Here is a 20,721-nt window from a genome sequence, read left to right as displayed (position 1 = left end):
GCTAAGCACTTTGTCTAACTTTTCCTCCACAATTCTCATCCTGTCTTCAGTCACTGTGGGCTCCGCGCGTAAACCCAGATTACCCAGATTCTGCCTGACGGCTTCTCTCAGCATCGCCTCCCTCTCGCTCTGCAGCGACTTAATTTCTCGCTGCGCATTTTCCAAATGCAACTCCTGCCGGACATTCTCTGCACTTAGCCTTCTGACCTCCGACTTCCAATCGTCAATCTCCTTTTCTGCCCTCGCGCTCCTCTCCTCGCAACACCTTTGTTCCTGGCGCAGACTATCCTTCAGCTTCTTCGAGTATTCCCTTACCTCTATTATCTCGTGTTTGCAAGCCTCTATATCAGCTTGAGACCTGAACACACCAATAGCCAGCTCTAAGAAACTTTCTTTGTCAACTCCCTCGACATCTTTAAAAGCTTCGCAGAGAGACACGATTATATCAGCTGATCTAGTATTTATCTGCTCCAGAGAATTACTTGCCTTTGCTGCCATGGCTCTCCTCAGGTTTGCAGATTCAAAAGCAGAAGCAAACCGGGAGTACAGGACGTCTGCGGTAGCTACTACCGACAAGCTGGCATCTCCTGCCGCGGGAGATTTGCCTCCGAACGGAGCCATTTGTAAACTCGGCTGTTACTTCAGGCCCTCGATCCCACTTCTGACACCATTTCTGTCGAGGAACGCAGTTTCGCGGCAGAGTTTATGGGGAAAATACGCGAGGCGTTGACTATTTTATCAGTGATTTATTGCAAAAATGCGAATTCCCTCTTCCCGAAACTACGCCACCCTTGTGAATTCTTTTGATCGAGGTCAAAGTAACATTTCAGAAAATGGCAAATTGAGTCTATGATGTTTAAAGAGAGTTCTTTCGAGTCTTTGTGGTTTGATTTAATAGTTCGTCAGCTACTCACAGCCTGTAGCTTTGTAGGGAGTCCCTTTCTCCCGGTGAGGGTCCAGGCATGTGCAGGCTCCCAGCCTCTGCGGCTCGGCGTGTCCGCTCGAGGCGAGGCTGGAGCAGGCAAAAAAGTTTGTGGTTGTTAGAGGACAGGAGCGAGGTCTAAGATGGAGCAAGAAAACCCAAAAGGGTGAAAAAGGGCCCCCATCCTGGCCTGTCCACCATTTTTATAATGTTCAAAATAGGACTTGCCCACCAGTTCGGACCACTCTTACGTTATTCACATAGATTGGCACAAGACAGTAAGCAACTTATACAATTGGGTAACATTGCCTAAACAATACTAAGACCACTCCTCAAGCCAGCCCACCTGCAGGTGCTGGGTAGGCCTGAGAAAGCCGGTTTTACTAACCAAAACAATAGCCTGTTTGTCTGAGAACCAAGGCCAAGTGAAAGGGAAGCATGGCCAGTGTTTACCTTTCACTTATCCTAGGGAGAAATCTTCCCATGGGACTGAAAGATTGTTTTGGTTTTTCGATGCTTCTGGCTTTTTAATGTGAGGCATTAAAAATCTGCGTGACATGGAGACTTTAGAGGGGCTTTTGCTACTCTCCATGACAGTACCGAAGAAAGTGTACACAGGTTATAAAATCACTTGGGCAGATGACAAGAAATACATCAACTACTTCTGAACACAGACAGTTCAAACCTGGTAACTGTGTGAGCTCTACTTTGATAAATAAAGCTGCATGTGTCTATAATACTATAAATCTGGAGTAACTGGACTCTGCTGTAACTCATCATACAGTTGCTAATTCCCAGATCATTTTCAGAACATGTTTTTGTGCAGAATTTGCATTTCTAAGCTTTTTTTCCTCTGCTTTTGGTATGCCATCTAATTAAACACACTCATATCTTACTTCTATCGTGTTTTCATCCAGTCCTGTCTCGCAGGTGTGCTGCAGGATACACCAGGATTTTGCCATCGGTTTATACACCACAAGCTCCAACCTATTCCCTCATTATTTGACTGTACTGTTTTTGGTTTCCTTTATTGCTCTTTTGGCTTCTCTGCTTTCTTATCCACATTTAGAAATCTTGGGAGGGAGGGAAAGGTTGACTTACAGATCTTCAGCAGTGATCTAAATCTGCAATTTACTCCATAGATTGGAAAACTCAGTCACATTCCACACAAGTAACAATCCTGTGTTCTCTAAGACTCTTCCCTAGAGCAGACTGACTTCGATGTCAGACTCTTGTTTCATTCTGATTCCCCTGTACTACTTTTATTCCCTGTGAGGATAATGATGTTTTCCCCTTTTTTACAGCAATAATTACCTGAGTTAATGACCTTCCAGCCAGACCCAGTACACCTAGACAGTGCCTGAATTAACTTAGAGCACCTGCTTCATCCTGTTGTGATGGAATGTTGCTCTACATTTGCTGTGAAACTATTTGCAGCTCTTGTCTCTGGTTTGTTTCCCAACAGCCTTCTGAATGCTGTTGTGGTTTCCAGTGTGGTACCATTTATTTTTATGCTTACATTGCTGACTTGCAGTGTTTAAGATGTGTTTGCATATAAAGCCTGTTCTCTTTTCCATGACTTCTGTTGCACTTACATGCCAGCATCTGGTGCTATACAGTGGATTTTTCCTTCAGTGTACCTGTGACTCCTAAAGTACATAGTGTAAAATTTAGGAGGCTTCAATCCAACACAGAACAACCAGCCTGCAGACCTAGATTTGGAGTTCTGCTTCCTCTCAGCATTTACCTGCTGAATTTTAAGGACAGAACTCGCCAGGAATATTGAAAATCCCAGTGCTAACTTTACCGATTTCACCAGAGGAAAACATTCCATTTCACTATTAATGAAGGGACATGACCTAAACAATGTGATTCTGTATTTGTAATAATCAAATAAGGATGCTGAGGGAAGCAATAGTATATTAAACTCAAGCCAGTGAGTTTGGTTGTAGAGTATTTTCAAGAGGAAGCATTAGGGTGGAAGACTAAGTGCTGCCTTTACTCATTCAAAAATATATCAGCTCCTTGTTCCTAACCACATTCACTCTCATAGTGTTAACATTTGTTACTGCAGGCACTGCCCTCCAAAACAGCCGTAGAACCTTGCAGCTGCAGAAGCTATTCAGCCACCATTTGTCCTACCATTAAGGTTTGAAAAATGGCCAATGGCTGCCACTCTCATACTCATAGAATGGTATCATAGTATCATAGTATCATCAGGGTTGGAAGAGACCTCACAGATCATCGAGTCCAACCCTTTACCACACAGCTCAAGGCCAGACCATGGCACCAAGTGCCACGTCCAACCTTGCCTTAAAGTGCCCCAGGGACGGCGACTCCACCACCTCCCCGGGCAGCCCATTCCAGTGTCCAATGACTCTCTCAGTGAAGAACTTTCTCCTCACCTCGAGTCTAAATCTCCCCTGGCGCAGCCTAAGGCTGTGTCCTCTCGTTCTGGTGCTGGCCACCTGAGAGAAGAGAGCAACCTCCCCCTGGCCACAACCACCCCTCAGGTAGTTGTAGACAACAATAAGGTCACCCCTGAGCCTCCTCTTCTCCAGGCTAACCAATCCCAGCTCCCTCAGCCTCTCCTCATAGGGCCTGTGCTCAAGGCCTCTCCCCAGCCTCGTTGCCCTTCTCTGGACATGCTCAAGCATCTCAATGTCCCTCCTAAACCGGGGGGCCCAGAACTGAACACAGCACTCAAGGTGTGGTCTAACCAGTGCAGAGTACAGGGGCAGAATGACCTCCCTGCTCCTGCTGACCACACCATTCCTGATGCAGGCCAGGATGCCACTGGCTCTCTTGGCCACCTGGGCACACTGCTGGCTCATGTTCAGGTGGGTATCAATCAGCACCCCCAGATCCCTTTCTGTTTGTCTGCTCTCCAGCCACTCTGACCCCAGCCTGTATCTCTGCATGGGGTTGTTGTGGCCAAAGTGCAGCACCCTGCACTTGGAGCTATTGAAGCCATCCCCTTGGACTCTGCCCATCTGTGCAGGCTGTCAAGGTCCTGCTGCAGAGCCCTTCTGCCCTCCAAGCCAGCCACATCTGCCCCCAGCTTGGTGTCATCTGCAGACTTGCTGATGACTGACTCCATGCCCTCATCTAGATCATCTATGAAGATGTTAAAGAGGATGGGGCCCAGCACTGATCCCTGAGGGACACCACTAGTGACAGCTGCCAGCTGGATGTGGCACCATTCACCACCACTCTCTGGGTCTGGCCCTCCAGCCAGTTCCTAACCCAGCACAGAGTGTTGCCACCCAAGCCATGGGCTGACAGCTTAGCCAGCAGTTTGCTGTGGGGGACAGTGTCAGAGGCCTTGCTGAAGTCCAGACAGAGCACATCCACAGGCCTCCCCACATGCACCAAGCAGTCACCTGATCATAGAAGGAGATCAGGTTGGAGAGGCAGGATCTGCCCTTCCTAAACCCATGCTGGCTGGACCTGAGCCCTTTGCCATCCCTCAGGTGCACTCTTATCACCCCCAAGATAACCTGCTCCATCAGTTTCCCTGGCACTGAGGTCAGGCTGACAGGTCTGTAGTTCCCAGGTTCCTCCATCTGACCCTTCTTGTGGATGGGGATCACCTTGGCCAGTTCCAGTCTCCTGGGACCTCTCCGGTGAGCCAGGACTGCTGGAAAATGATGGAGAGCAGCTTGGCCAGCTCAGCTGCCAGCTCTCTCAGCACCCTGGGGTGGATCCCATCTGGTCCCATGGACTTGTGGGTGTCCAGGTGGCTCAGCAGGTCCTGAACTAATTCCTCATGAATTTCCAGGGGAACACACCGCTCCCCGACCCCATCCCCCAGTTCAAGAGGCCACTTGCCCTGAACTCCTCCCTCCTTACTGCTGAAAACTGAGGTGAAGAAGGCATTCAGGACCTCAGCCTTTTCCTCATCATCAGTTATAGTGTTCCCCTCCTGGTCCAGTAAGCAGTGGAGGCTCTTCTTGCCCTTCTCTTTAGCACTGATACATTTATAACAGTGCTTTTTATTATCCTTCACAGAGGTGGCAGCGTAAGTTCTAGCTGGGCCTTAGCCTCTCTAATTTTTCTCCTGCATAATCTGGCTACCTCCTTAAACATGTCAGGAGAAGCCTTCCCCTCCTTCCAGAGGTGATACACCCTCTTTTTTTCCCCCAATTCCTTCAGGAACTGTTTGCTCATCCATGCTGGTTGCTTTCCCCGCCAGCTCATCTTTGGGCACATGGGAACTGCCAGCTCCTGTGCCTGCAAGAGCTCCTGTTTAAAGTAGGTCCAACTATCCTGGACCCCTTTGTTCTCAAGGACTGTGTGAGCAGACTCTGCCACAGTGTACTTGGTGTTTGTGCAGTGAAGCCTTTAGTTCTTGATTATGAAATGATGGCAGTGGAGACAAAAAACCTGACAGTGCCAGGGGAGTTCAGCATGTGCTGGGTTAAAGGTCGAGGCTGTGCTCCCTGTAAAAGGCTTTTGGTGTGTGTTTGTGTGGTTTTTAACATCGTTTTACTTCTGAGATGTATTTAATGTGCCTTCCTTTCTACTTTCCAACTGCAGAGCTGTTGCTTCTCACTTGCAGCACTCTCTCAGAGGAAAGGTAACTGGATTTTGTTTCCGTTCCAGTGATCTGTTGTAGCAGAAGGAAGCTGTGGCTGCCTGAGCCTGAGACTCAACATCTGGGAGAGTTGGGAGTTACCCTGGATGCCTGTGAGGGTAAAGGGATCTGATACACATCTTAGGGCAATGTGTGTAAGTATCTGCAGCATTCCTGAAAACTTGGTGCTAGTAAAAGCAGAGAGAGCAGTACTGGATGGTTTGTGCTGAGGGCCACGAGGATGATCAGAGGGTGGGAGCAGCTCTGCTATGAGGACAGACTGAAAGAGTTGGGGCTGTGCAAGCTGGAGAAGAGGAGGCTCCAAGGTGGCCTTCTTGTGGCCTTCCAGTATCTGAAGCACCCTGTGGCCTAAAAAAAAACTGGGGAGGGACTTCATAGGCTATCAGGTAGTGACAGGACTAGGGGGAATGGAGCAAAGCCGGAGGTGGGGAGATTCAGACTGGACGTGTGGAGGAAGTTGTTGAGCATGAGAGTGGAGAGAGCCTGTAATGGGTTGCCCAGGGAGATGGTTAAAGCCCCATCCCTGGAGGTGTTTAAGGCCAGGCTGGATGAGGCTCTGACCAGCCTGCTGTAGGGTAGGGTGTCCCTGCCCATGGCAGAGGGTTGGAACTGGATGATCTTTGTGGTCCCTTTCAGCCCTGACTGATTCTCTCTGCTATCCAGCTGCATTCTGCAATCCCTCTAAGAACAGATGCTGGCTTTGTAGAATGTCTCTGTAGGAGGTGTGAAAGGAATTGGGAGTCTCATCTGCCTGGACACAGAAACTCTGCTGTCTTTCACATGGCAGGGGAGTGATGATGCAGCAGAGGAGCAGGTGAGTGAGGCATGGGGCAGCGTCCTGAAAAGGCTGCTTGCAGCCCCAGATGTTTGCAATGCTTGAGAATCCTTGGCAGGCATTAAAAACATTAAACCCTGTAAATGTTAGCCTGTGGTGTTCTAACAGATCAAAAGCTCTCCTTTTTAATCTAGGTATACAAGAGTGGTATTGATGTGTAAAAGAGACTTGGAAATGGCCCCCCCATCTCCTCTATGATATGTAAAGGCTTCTAGAAAATAAAACCAAGTCCTAGGTAGAATTATGAAATATAACTTGTGTATATGTAAATTGAAACCAGTGGATTTTCCTTTGTGTGTCTTGGGTGTTTGGAAAGTGCTTGCCAGCAGGAGTGGGAAATAATGCTCATTAAACTTGAAAATGAAGTTTCAGCTTGCCCAGCTGCCTCTCAGCATTGCTGTCCCTACTACAGAGGGGTGGGCAGGCTGCATCCCTCTCTGGAGGAAGGGAGGGGTGGCTTGCTGTGCTTCAGAGCCTACAAAGAGGGGACTCTTGGACTGAGATGACCTTCAGCAGCAGGACAGCTGTGCAGCAGTGCTGCGCACCTTGCAGTTTGTACCTAGCAGCAGGTCTGGCAGCCCTGTGCTATGCCTTATGCCTTATCCCCAGAAGGGATTTGCTAGGTGAATTGTTCATGTTCTTTCCCCATGTCTCAGTTTCCCTGACTAGAAAATGAGTCATGAAAGGGCAAACTGCTGTGCTATGCTCCAGAAAAGAGCAAAGGCTGCTCACCCTCCAGAGCAAAACCGCCAGCCCATCACTGCCTTGCATGCACTTCTGTCACCAGCTCCTCCTCAGCCCGCTGGGCTTTTTGTCACTCAGCAGGCATTGGGGCTTGTTTTGTCTGCTGCGTTCCCTCAGCACCCCCACCCACCTACTTCTTCCTGACTGCTGCATAATGGGCCTGAAAACACAGACCTGAAATGCACATCTGACACTGAATTTGGACATGAGAGTTTAATGAGGCTGTGGCGGTTCTGCCACTCACAGCCTCCACATCCTGCACCTTGCACTCGTATTTCCTTAATGACATGTGTCCCCACCACACGTGTGTGAGTGCACACTTAACATGCACGTGCTCCCCATCATCACCCACCCTTTGCACAACCCTTGCTCCCAGCTGCTCTCTGCAGGGGTGTTGGACAAGATGAACTTGGAGGGTTCCTTCCAACCCGATGCAGTCTGTGATTCTGCAGACTGCTCTCTCTCTATGCCTCCTCCCAGGGTGCTGAGGCCATAGGGCAGATGCGACCGATAGAGATTCAGTCTCCACATCTAGTAAATAAAAAACCTTCTGTGCTAGTTTGAAGCAAGCTAGAATGTCTTGGTGAGAAGAACTAGATCATAGGCTGTGAAAGGGAAACAATGGTGTTGTCTACGCCCCTCAGAGTTTTGCTGAAGAAGAAACGAAAATATTAGATAACACTCTCTGCCTTGGGCTTCTGACTGAACTGCATCTCCCTAACCTCACCTTTCATTTGGACTAACCCACCTTTGCTTCATAACCTCTTGGCTGAACCTCTATTCTTCTTTAGGACTGGGGTAAGGTTGAGAGGGGCAGGGAGAAGGTGCGGCGGTGGTTGAGAGTCCCTCCTGGGGACTCAGGTTTCTGGGAGGGGAGTTGTGTTTCTGTATCACCTTTTACCTTGTATATTTCTGTATATAATTGTATATACTGTAAATATCTGCTTGTATATTGTGCTAGCTGTAAATAAATAGCTTCATTTATATTCCCAGAGCCGGCTGAGTCTAGTCTGGGTGATTTCTAAAGTGTGGGGGGGTGGGTAACACCCAAACCATCACACCTTCTCACACAAAGATGGTCCTGGAAATGGGAAAGATCAGCAACTTAGTAAATTGAAGCACAATGTTCTTCACTCCCATTAACCACTAAGCTTGGGTTCCTCCCACATGCAGCTCTGAGGAGCATGCAGGGGTCCAGACAAGAGAAGGACAGCAAGAGGCAGGGTCTTCTCCTGGTGCCCTGAGGGTCTGCCCCTGTCCAGCAGTGTTGTTAAGCTCAAGTTTGGGTCCTGTCTGGCCTCCCAGCCTTGGGAGTTTAGTCTCTGCAGGATCAAACTCCTTGCTTGTGGCCTGTCTCCCTGAAGTTTTAACTCCAAGCCCATATAGGCTCCTTCTCAGATTCTTGTCCCTGCAGTGACCCTGAAAAATGGACATCAGCACCTCTTCACTCACCTTCTTCCTTTCCCTGGGTCAGACCGCCCAGGACCAAGGACAGGGCGTCTTTCTGGACACAGAAATCTCAAGCCCAAGCATTCCTGCAAGAATTCTGGGGCTGCAGGAAGAGTAAGGAGCAGCTGCAGCTGAAAGTGCCAAGCAGGGGGAGAGATGGGAGCTGCAAGCTGCACCAAAGGACCTGGCCCAAACACCAGAAGTGGCTGTTAGGAAAAGGTGGAAGGTGCCACAAAGCTGCTGCTGCACCCCGAGCAGGAGCCAGCATTGAACACTCAGAGGGGCTGATGAAAGGCTGTAGATTCCCAACCCTGCACTCCAGGAGCTGTGCAGGCTGAAATAGTCCAGCTCTGAGTCAGACCCTGGGACTCAGCTAGCTGCTCCCAGTCAAAGTAGCTGGTGGACAGGGCTCCCTCCTGGGGGCGGATGCTGGCCAAGAGGTCAGTGTTGCTCCTGACTGCAAGAGACTACAGTATCACAGTATCACAGTATCATGAGGGCTGGAAGAGACCTCATAGATCATCAAGTCCAACCCTTTACCACAGAGCTCAAGGCCAGACCATGGCACCAAGTGCCACGTCCAACCTTGCCTTGAACAGCCCCAGGGACGGCGACTCCACCACCTCCCTGGGCAGCCCATTCCAGTGTCCAATGACTCTCTCAGTGAAGAACTTTCTCCTCACCTCCAGCCTAAATCTCCCCTGGCACAGCCTGAGGCTGTGTCCTCTCGTTCTGGTGCTGGCCACCTGAGAGAAGAGAGCAACCTCCTCCTGGCCACAACCACCCCTCAGGTAGTTGTAGACAGCAATAAGGTCACCTCTGAGCCTCCTCTTCTCCAGGCTAACCAATCCCAGCTCCCTCAGCCTCTCCTCGTAGGGCTGTGCTCAAGGCCTCTCCCCAGCCTCGTTGCCCTTCTCTGGACATGCTCAAGCATCTCAATGTCCCTTCTAAACTGGGGGGCCCAGAACTGAACACAGCACTCAAGGTGTGGTCTAACCAGTGCAGAGTACAGGGGCAGAATGACCTCCCTGCTCCTGCTGACCACACCATTCCTGATGCAGGCCAGGATGCCACTGGCTCTCTTGGCCACCTGGGCACACTGCTGGCTCATGTTCAGGCGGGTATCAATCAGCACCCCCAGATCCCTCTCTGTCTGGCTGCTCTCCAGGCACTCCAACCCCAGCCTGTGTCTCTGCATGGGGTTGTTGTGGCCAAAGTGCAGCACCCTGCACTTGGAGCTATTGAAGCCATCCCCTTGGACTCTGCCCATCTGTGCAGGCGATCAAGGTCCTGCTGCAGAGCCCTTCTGCCCTCCAAGCCAGCCACATCTGCCCCCAGCTTGGTGTCATCTGCAGACTTGCTGATGACTGACTCCATGCCCTCATCTAGATCATCTATGAAGATGTTAAAGAGGATGGGGCCCAGCACTGATCCCTGAGGGACACCACTAGTGACAGCTGCCAGCTGGATGTGGCACCATTCACCACCACTCTCTGGGTCTGGCCCTCCAGCCAGTTCCTAACCCAGCACAGAGTGTTGCCACCCAAGCCATGGGCTGACAGCTTAGCCAGCAGTTTGCTGTGGGGGACAGTGTCAGAGGCCTTGCTGAAGTCCAGACAGACCACATCCACAGGCCTCCCCACATGCACCAAGCAGTCACCTGACCATAGAAGGAGATCAGGTTGGAGAGGCAGGATCTGCCCTTCCTAAACCCATGCTGGCTGGACCTGAGCCCTTTGCCATCCCTCAGGTGCACTCTTATCACCCCCAAGATAACCTGCTCCATCAGTTTCCCTGGCACTGAGGTCAGGCTGACAGGTCTGTACTTCCCATGTTCCTCCATCCAACCCTTCTTGTGGATGGGGACCACGTTGGCAGTTTCCAGCCTCCTGGGACCTCTCCGGTGAGCCAGGACTACTGAAAAATGATGGAGAGCAGCTTGGCCAGCTCAGCTGCCAGCTCTCTCAGCACTCTGGGATGGATCCCATCTGGTCCCATGGACTTGTGGGTGTCCAGATGGCTCAGCAGGTCCTGAACTAATTCCTCATGAATTTCCAGGGGAACACACCGCTCCCCGACCCCATCCCCCAGTTCAAGAGGCCACTTGCCCTGAACTCCTCCCTCCTTACTGAAAACTGAGGTGAAGAAGGCATTCAGGACCTCAGCCTTTTCCTCATCATCAGTTATAGTGTTCCCCTCCTGGTCCAGTAAGCAGTGGAGGCTCTTCTTGCCCTTCTCTTTAGCACTGATACATTTATAACAGTGCTTTTTATTATCCTTCACAGAGGTGGCAGCGTAAGTTCTAGCTGGGCCTTAGCCTCTCTAATTTTTCTCCTGCATAATCTGGCTACCTCCTTAAACATGTCAGGAGAAGCCTTCCCCTCCTTCCAGAGGTGATACACCCTCTTTTTCTCCCCCAATTCCTTCAGGAGCTGTTTGCTCATCCAGGCTGGTCGCCTTCCCTGCCGGCTCATCTTTGGGCACATGGGAACTGCCAGCTCCTGTGCCTGCAAGAGCTCCTGTTTAAAGTAGGTCCAACCATCCTGGACCCCTTAGTTCCCAAGGACTGCTGCCCAGGGGACTTTGGAAATAAGTTTCTTAAGCAGTCTGAAGTTTGCCCTCTGAAAGTCCAAGGTGTGGGTTTTGTTGTAGTGCCTCCCTACCTCCCTGCATATTGAAAACTCCACTAACTCGTGATCACTACACCCCAGGCAGCCTCCCACTGACACATCTCCTACCAGCCCTTCTCTGTTGGAGAGCAGCAGGTCAAGCTGAGCTTGACCCCTAGTAGGCTCACTTAACAGCTGGGACATGAAGCTGTCCTCCATGCACTCTAGAAATCTCCTGGACTGCCTCCTCTCTGCTGAATTAAGTTCCCAGCAGATATCTGGCAGGTTAAAGTCACCCACAAGGACAAGATCTGATGATCTTGAGACAGCCTCCAACTGTTTGTAAAATATCTCATCTGTTTCCTCATCCTGGTTGGGTGGTCTGTAACAGACTCCAACCAGGATGTCAGATTTATTAGTCCTCCCTCTGATTTTAACCCACAAGCTCTCAATCCCTTCATCCCTCACCTCAAGCTCAGTGGCATGGAGTGACTCCCTAATATACAGAGCCACCCCTCCTCCTCTTCTCCCTTGCCTATCTCTCCTGAAGAGGCTCTATCCCCCCAGTATAGCACTCCAGTCGTGCCTGTCATCCCACCAAGTGTCTGAAATGGCAACTATCTCATAGTCACCCTGGTGGACCAGGACTTGCAGTTCCTCCTGCTTGTTACCCAAGCTGTGTGCATTGGTGTAGATGCACTTCAGCTGGGCTCTCGATTCCTCAATTGTCCCTAGTTTCATTCCAACTCTCTCCTTCTCTGAGAGAGAAATTGCCTTACCCACCCCCTTCAGACCTAGTTTAAAGCCTGCCTAATGAGCCCTGCCAACTCCAGTGCCAGGACTCTCCTGCCCCTCCTAGACAACTGCACCCCATCACAATCAAGTAGGTCCGGTGCAGTAAAAGTTCCCCCGTGGTCAAAGAACCCAAAGTGCCACCGCTGGCACCATCCCTTGAGCCATTTATTGATGTCATAGGTTCTGCTGTTCCTCTCTCTGAACTCCCCTGCCACAGGGGGAACTGAGCAGAACACCACCTGCACTCCTGCCCCATCTATCAATTTCCCCAGGGCCTTAAATTCCTTTTTAATTGCCCTGGTCCCCTTCTTTTCAATTTCATCCCTGCCAGCCTGTATTACCAACAGGGGGTAATAATCAGAGGGCTGGATTAGGTTAGGGATTCTCCTGGTGATGTCCCTAACCCGGGCACCAGGAAGGGAGCAGACCTCCCTGTGAGATGGGTCGGGATGACAAATGGGTTCCTCTGTCCCCCTCAAGACGGAATCTCCAACAACTATAACTCTTCTCTTTTTCTTGTTTTTTGTGGAGCTAGTCACCACAGTTGGTGGGGACTGCTCCACCCCAGGCAATGTCACAGTTCCTCTTCATTCAGAGCTGGGAATGTTCTGGTGGCTCAGTGGCTGCCTTGTCCAAGGCTGATCCTTTGTGCCAGGTGAGTGGAAACAGCAGTGGGGGCTGCTGGAGAGCCACCCTCAGCAACAGGAGATGATGTATCTCCTCTTCTGAAGCTTTGCCCATGAAGTACAGATTTTAAGCAGTGTTTGTTTAAAATATTCAGCCTGCCAGTTAAAAAAGAATACTCCTACACACCAGGAATGGAGGGAAAGATGGGGGATAGGGGCTGCATTCCCTTCTTGGAGGAGGGGGGGAGAAGCAAACAGGAGAAAGGTGTTTCTTCAGCATCCCTCCTGCTGGATGTGCAGCCCAAGACGTGTGCCACCTGCACTGCAGCTTTGCCTGCCTCTCAGGCCCCACAACAGCCTTCAGGAGTGTTTTGCACCCTCCATCCCATGTGCAGGTCAGCCCAAAGACAGCTTAGGTGCTCAGAGGGCACAAAGAAGGTGAGGAGGTAAGGAAACACTCCCCTCTACGCCCACCTCTCCTTACCTAAAAGCACAATCCTTTCTCTAATTAAGACTTCATCTCTTCAGCTAATGTGGCCAAGGGGCACATCAGTAGCAGGTGAAATCCAGGAGCGGTGGTTGAGATCTCCCTCATCAATGACAGATGCATCACCTCTGCTCTGGGCACATCCCTGCCCTGCCAGTCACCAGCCCCTGGATTGCCACCTGATGCTGAAGAGGCAGGTAGGCCCTGGCTGCAGTACAAAGAGATTTCTCCTCTACCTTGCAGCACTTTCCAGGCTAAGGCAGGTTTTCACTGTCTTCTGAGGTGGGTGTCAGGTGGAAGAGACTGCAGGTAGCACTGGTGAAGAGAGAGGACCCGGCTGCCCAGGGAGGTGGTGGAGTCACCATCCCTGGAGGACTTCAAGAAAAGACTGGATGAGGCACTTAGTGCCATGGTCTGGTTGACTGGATAGGGCTGGGGGATAGGTTGGACTGGATGATCTTGGAGGTCTCTTCCAACCTGGTTGATTCTATGATTCTATGACTCAGCATGTCCTGCCCCAAGAAGCTCATTCAAATAATTGGATACATCTCACAGCAGGGCACAGGTTGCAGAGGGATGCTCAGGAAAGCACAGCTCTCCCCCCCCCCAGCAAACAGACACCAGAAGGGTGCTGCTAAGCACACATGGTGCCCTGGGCAGCTTGCTCTAGTGGAGGTGTCCCTGATGACTGCAGGTAGTTGGTCAAGATGACCCTTGAGGGTCCCCAAATCTGAGTTTGGGGAAAAATGCAATGAGGCTGATTTAAAAGTTATTAAATAATTTATTAATATGCACAAAATAATTCCTCCAAACTTATTTACAACTCTCCACACAAGTTCTTGGATGCTGTTAGCAGAACTATTTTACAGAATGTCTCTGTACAATGGAATTTTGAAAGGCTTCAGAAAATGTCTTTAATAGAGAGCCTGGCAGCTTCATTCACCACTTGTGAGGTTGATTAAAATCCTTCAGTAACTTGAACAAAGAATGAAGAATACTCACTAGTCCTGATGGCCGTGGCCCAAAACATAAGCAGGAAAATATTCAACAGGAGTCCTGTGGCAAATTCCACGTGGGCTGCAAAGTGGAATCAGCTGCTGGCTGAGGTGGCTGAGGTGAGGGGTGGGCGAGCGGCAGGTGAGCGAGGAATGAACGAGCATGCAAGCACCTTATTCACCTGTTCAGCCCCATTGATAGGGTAATGGCTGAGGCTAATGGTCTCATTGGCCACACAGTCACCCAATCACCTCTGGCAATCACCCAAGTAGACCCAAAAATGGAAGAACCCACAGGCTGTTGTCTGCCAAAAATGGGGGGCGCATAGGCCTTGCATGCGACAGGGGCATGGTCCCCGTGGAACCCCTCTCAGGCAAGCAGACTAAACCAGACAGGGTTCCCTGGGTTTCTTTGTCCTGTTTTCCCGCCTCTGGCTGCAATGCAGACAGGCAGGTAAATAAGCCAGGACATGCTTAAGCCCATTTTACATCCTTTGGGACTATTCAGCACACCAGGCACAGGGGCAGGCAGTAACCCCGAAGCTGCTCAGTGTTGCTGCCCCTCTTAAGGGGGTGTGCGGGCCCCTAAATTGGGTCTGGCAGCATCCAAAGGGCCTGGGGATACGAAAGGCAGGGTGAGAGGCATCCAGAGGGCTGTGGGGCATACAGAGGCATCTGTAAGCCTCTGGATTTTCCCCTGTGGACTCCTGGAGGTTCCCAAAGGATCTGGGCAGTGTCTCAGTGAAGATGTGTGGCCTCTGTGGGGTGTCACAGGATTTGGGCGGGATCTGAGTGGTTCCCGGTGACCTCTTGAGGGGTCTCTGCGGGGTCCCCCCACAGTACGTGGGCTCTGCTGTGGAGTCTCAGGGCTTGGGGAGCTGAGGATTTGGGGGTCTGCCCCTCTGGTTTTCAGTGTCCAGGCGTGCCTGGACCCGCCAGCCATTGCCCTGCTGGCATGTACAGGTGATCTGAGGGCATCTAAAGGGGTTTTGGGAGCAGCAAGGGGGTCTGAGGGCTATCGAAAGGTCTTTTGGGGGCATCTGAAGAGGTCTGGGGGCATCAAAATGGGGTTTGTGGGTATCTGAGGGGGGCGTGAGGCCTCTCACTCTTCCCCTGGGGGCTCCTGGGGGTGTCTGGAGGATCCCAGAGGAGTTGGGGGTGCTCTCAGTGAGGTTTGGTGTTCTCTGTGGAGCCCTCACAGTATCTGGGCTCGTCTGTGGAGCTGTGGGGTGTTGTGTTTGGGGTGCCTCAGGATTTAGGGAGGTCTTGCTCTGTATTTCAGTGTCCTCTGAGGGCCTGGGACCTGCAGCCATGCCCCGTGCAGGGTGTCAAGGCAGTCTGGGGGTGTGCAGAGGGCCTTTGAGGGTGGCAGAGAGGATCTGGGTCCTTGTATAGGGAGTCTGAGAGCATCTGGAGGGGTTATGGGCTCCCCAAAAAGGGTCTGTAAGCCTGTGAAGGGGGTCTGTGTACATGTGAGGTGAGTCTGGGGCTATCAAAGTGGAATCTGGTTGCATCTAAAGGGTTCTGGTGTCATATAGAGGTGTCTGGGGGGGTCTCTGGGAAGCTATGCAGATGGCGTATGTGTCGCTGCTGTGACTAAGGGCAGCTACGCAAGCGGCGTAAGTCGCCGCTGTGAGTAACGACACTGCTCAAACTCCTTTTTCCTTTTTTTTTCTTCTTTCCCCTTCTTTTCCCTTTTTTTCCCCTTCTTTTTCCTTTTAAAATAAGTTTTCCTTCTTTTTCCTTTTTTCCTCCCTTTATCCTTTTCTCCTTTTTTAAATCCTTTTTTCTCATTTTTTCCCTTTTCTTTTTTCCCCTTTCTTTTCACCTTTCTTTCCTTTTCTCTTTCTTTGCTTTTTTTTTCCATGTTTCTTTTTTTTTCCTTTTCTCTTTTTTCCTCTTTTTTTTTTTTCCTTTCTCCTTTTTTCCTTTTTTCTCTCTTTCCTTTTCAGACAAGCACAAGCTCATCCAAGAGGAGCAGATCTTGAGGAACATCCCCCACGAGACGCAGGGGGCAAAAGAGGCTCAGTCAGGTAAAGCTTTCTGTAGAGTTTGTGCTCCTTCTGGCAGTCAGTTGGACATATTCAGATGAGTAGAAGCATGGAGTTGTTCCTGTTAGAGAAGAGCTTCCAAATCATCCAGTGCAGCCCTTAAGCCAGCACTGCCAGGTCACCCCTAAACCATGTCCCTGAGCAGCACAGCTGTAGGACTTTTTGCTCCCCCCATGGATGGGGACTCCAGCGCTGTGCTGGGCAGCCTGTTGCAGGGCCTAAGAACTCTTCTGGGGAGGAGACTGTTACTCCTGTCCAATCTAAACCTTCCCTGGTGCAACCCGAGGCCATTTCCTCTCATCCTGTCATTTGTTAGCTGGGAGAAGGGATCAAGCCCAGCCTGGCTCCAGCCTCCAGAGAGAGGGCGTCCACGACCTCCCTGGGCAAGGTGTGCCAGAGTCTCCCCAGCCTCTCTGTGAAGAATTTCTTCCTAATGTCCATTCTGAGTCTCTCCTTTTCCAGCGTCAGTCCCTTCCTTTTTGACTTCCTTACCAGAGAAAGGCTACTTTTTTTTCCCACGGTGTGAGCAGATCAAGAGGCTTAAATGAACATTTCTGCTCTGCTCCCCAAACTTCAGTTTGAACTCCATAAACGTGGGGGCCAAAGCCCCCAGCGGTCAGAAACTGAGGCAGTAATCCACCCCTGTCTCTTTGCTTTCTTTCAATGCTGTTTTTCTCTTGTTTTTAGTCTGGTGAAGACTCTTCAGCTTCTAGGGGGACATGTCTGAAGCTGGATGTGCATGGAAAGCGAAGTGAGCATGGCCGGTCCTCACGGTCTGCCCCTGCCGCTCATCCCCTTGCTGCAGTGTGGAGCATGGCAGCCAGCAGGGTGAGTGCAGCTTGGCCTTTTCCAGCTGGCAGGAGGTGGAGTTTGTCCTTCCTCGTGTGGAGCTCCTAAGTGCGTAGGACACAGGTTTGCTGCATGGCAGCACTGGAGAATGGAAGCACGCTGAGGCTGTCAGACTTGCAAGCATCTCTGCAGTCTGTCTGTGCCGGTTTGCCATGGTTTGGAGCTCTGCCCCAGAGGGTTGTTCTGAGCTGCCTTTGAAGAGGTCTGCTGCAAATGAAGCCCTGCAGCTGAGCAAAGGCAGAGGCCACCAAGCTCAGCAGGAGCCAGCAGTGTGCACTTGTGGCTGAGAAGGCCAGCAGGATGCTGGGGCACGTGCTGAGTGTGAGCAGCAGGTTGCGGGAGGTTCTCCTGCCCCTGTGCTCGGTCTTAGCGAGGCCAGCCCTGGGATGCTGAGTCCATTTGTGGGCTCACCAGTTGAAGAGTGACAGGAAACTACTGGAGAGAGTCCAGTGGAGGTGCCAGAGGGGCCTGGAGCAGCTGTGTGAGGAGGAAAGGCTGAGAGCCCTGGGGCTGCTGAGCCTGGAGAAGAGCAGCCTGAGAGGGGAGCTGATGAACGCTCAGGAGGAGTGAAGGGGTAGGGGCTAGGAGGATGGGGCTGGACTCTTGTGCGCGGTGCTCAGTCACAGAAGATGGGGCAGTGAGCTCTAACCTGACCCCAGGAAGTTGCAGCTGAATGTGAGAAGAGACTTCTTTGTGAGGGTGCTGGAGCCCTGGAGCAGGCTGCCCAGAGAGGCTGAGGAGTCTCCTTGTCCGGAGGGATTCCAGCCCCAGCTGGCCAATGCTGGGCAAGCTGCTGTGGGTGCCCTGCTTTAGCAGCAGGATTGGACCAGAGGTTCCTTCCAACCCTAAAAATACTCCAAGGCAACAAACAAAAACCCCTCCAAAATGAAACTGCCGATAGTGCCAAAAAGGTGAGAAAGTGACAGTTTTCAACAGCTCCTCGCTCTGGAGTGAGGTGGGGGTTGGGCTCTTCTCTCTATTACCCTGAGACAGAAGGAGAGGAAATGGCCTGAAATGGTGCCAGGGGAGGGTCAGGCTGGAGATTAGGAAGAATTTGTTTGCCACAAGAGTGGTCAGGGATTGGCACAGGCTGCCCAGGGAGGTGGTGGAGTCCTTCTATGTCCCAGCACACATTCTCAGAGTTGTTTCATGTTTCAGAAGTATTCCCAAATATGGTTAGATTTCCAACAGAATTCAGAAAATCTGCATGCACCTGCATAGGCAAAGTCTTAGAATATTCCCAAACCATACCAATCATTATCCAGAAAACATGATTGTCTCGGTTCTAGTTCCAATTTCCAGAGACTCAGATAAATTTAATAGAACCAATAACAATTTTATAAAGTGCCCTTCCTTCTTCCCCTTTTCTTTCCTAAAAGAAAGGAATTAGATGTGGAGAGAGAAAAGGTAAACACACCCAAATAAATGAATCTCACTCCATTTGGAAGCTAAAGAAGAAAAGTTTAACAATAACTCAAGAAGATGTCTGAGATAGGGAAGTTACAAAGGGTATAGGGAAGGGAAAGCAAATACAAAACGTATAAATACAACCCGATTGTGATGGTGATGGCTTTGTCTGCCTCATGGATGTGGTAAAACAAAGACAAACCAGGAACAGAATGGTGATGCTGGTATGCAGGAAGCAGGAAGTGCAGAGAGAGTGAACCAGGAAGTCCCCCTGCTTTTATGAGTCTTTAGACAGGAAGGGGGAGTAAGCTAATCATCACCTGGTAGTGTTCAGACCCACCCCTGGGGAGGGGTCAAGACCACCTAGGGTCAGGTTCAGCATTACTCCCCCTGGAATGTTAACCCTATACAGTGATATGTTATGAGTTTACAAGTCCATGACCAAAATAGCCATTCAAATGCTTGAATGATTAAAACTCTCAAAACGTCCATTTTTAACTTCCAAATCTTGTCTAAAATAATTATTTTCTATCTAGCCCCACGTTGAGATGTCTTGGTTCTAATTTAAATTCCCAGAGACTCAAATATATTTGATAGAACCAAATAACAACTTATAGAATGCCCTTCCCTCTTCTCCCTTCTTTCCCAAGAGAAAGAAATTAGATGTAGAGAAGAAAAAGTAAGCACACCCAGACAAATAATCTCACTCTGATTTGGAAGTTAAAAGGAAGAAAAGTTTAACAGTAAATTAAAAAGGCATCTGAGGTAGGGAAGTTACAAAGGTATAGGGAACAGAAAAACAAATACAAAATGTGTGAATACAACAGGGTTTGGTGGTATTGGGTTTGTCCACCTCGTGAGTGATGGCCACGTGGTAAAACAAAGAGAACCAGGAACAGGATGGTGATGCTGGGAAGCAGGGAGGCAGGGAGCACAGAGTGAGAGAGAGAACAGGAAGTCTCCCTGCTTTTATGAACCTTAAGACAGGAAGGGGGAGTGAGCTAACCATGAATCACCTGGTGGTGTTCAGACCCCTGCCCTGGGGAGGGTTCAAGACCACCTAGGGTCAGGTTCAAGGTCACTCTCCCTGGAGGGTTAACTCTGTAAAACTTCCTACTAGACCAGGCTGCTCAAGGCCCCATCCAACCTGGCTTTCATTGAACAGAATGGTTTGGGTTGGAAGGAGCCTTAAAGGCTATCTAGTTCCAACTGCCGTACTGTGGGTGGGGACGCCTCCTAGACCAGGCTGCTCAAGGCCTCATCTAACTTGGCTTTTGCAAACCAGAATGATTTGGGTTGGAAGGAACCTTACAGATCATCTAATTCCACCACCCTCCCCCACCCTGGCCATAGGCAGGGACACCTCTTAGTAGATCAGGCTGCTGAAGGTCCCATCCAAGCTGCCATTGAACATCGCTAAGCTTGGAGCCTCCTTCGGCAGCCTTTTCCTGTGTCTCACCGCCACAGCTGCTCGGTATCACCAATTAGAGTTTGAGCTAATGACTTCCTTAAAGATGGAATAGTTTTCATCCTATATTACCAAGAAATAGTTCATTCTCTTTCTCTTGGTCATCTTCAGATGCTTGAAGAGTACACCCCCTCAGTGCTGTGCTGTGATCATGCTTTGCAGGGGTCTCATGACCTTTGAGGGTCCCTTCACAGCCTGATGCATTCTGTGGTAGAACTTGGAGCCTTCTGCTGTGAGGCCAGGCTGAGATAGCTGGGGTTGTTCAGCCTGGAGAAGAGAAAGCTCCAGGGAGACCTTCTGGTAGCCTTTCAGCCCTTGAAGGGGAGTAGTTACTTAAAGCTGGGGACAGAGTTTTGAAAAGAGCCTGTTGTGACAGGACAAGGGGTGATGGTTTGAACTAAAAGAGGGAGATTTACACCAGATAGAAGTAAAAACCTTTACACTGAGAGTGGTGAGACCCTGGGGCAGGTTGCTCAGAGAGGTGGTGTATGCCCCTTCCCTGGAAGCATTCCCATTGAGGTTGATTGGAGCTTTGAGCAATCTGCTCTAGGATCATAGGATAGTAGGGGTTGGAAGGGATTGACAGAGATCACTGAATCCAACTCCACTGCAGCTTCTCTGGGCAGTCTGCTCCAGGGTTCCACCACCCTCCCAAGAAAGAAGTTTTTCATTCATGTTGGGGTGGAAGATGGTGGAGTTGCAGATGTCCTTGCTGGCTGCAGGAGGAGTGGACTAGTTGATCTCTAAAGGTCCCTTCCAATCCAATCCCTTCAATGATGTCAGGAAAATGGAAGCAGAGAAGGATAAAGATCTACTTGAGACTGGAAAGTGACCTAATGCCAGCACCAGAACATGTGTCTGATGGATTTCAACCATTGATGGATCCA

The sequence above is a fragment of the Pogoniulus pusillus genome, chromosome 34 (genome assembly GCF_015220805.1).
Source record: "Pogoniulus pusillus isolate bPogPus1 chromosome 34, bPogPus1.pri, whole genome shotgun sequence".
In the NCBI taxonomy this organism is placed as follows: domain Eukaryota; kingdom Metazoa; phylum Chordata; class Aves; order Piciformes; family Lybiidae; genus Pogoniulus; species Pogoniulus pusillus.
The sequence above is the reverse complement of the archived record's forward strand: the minus strand, read 5'-3'. Positions refer to the sequence as shown.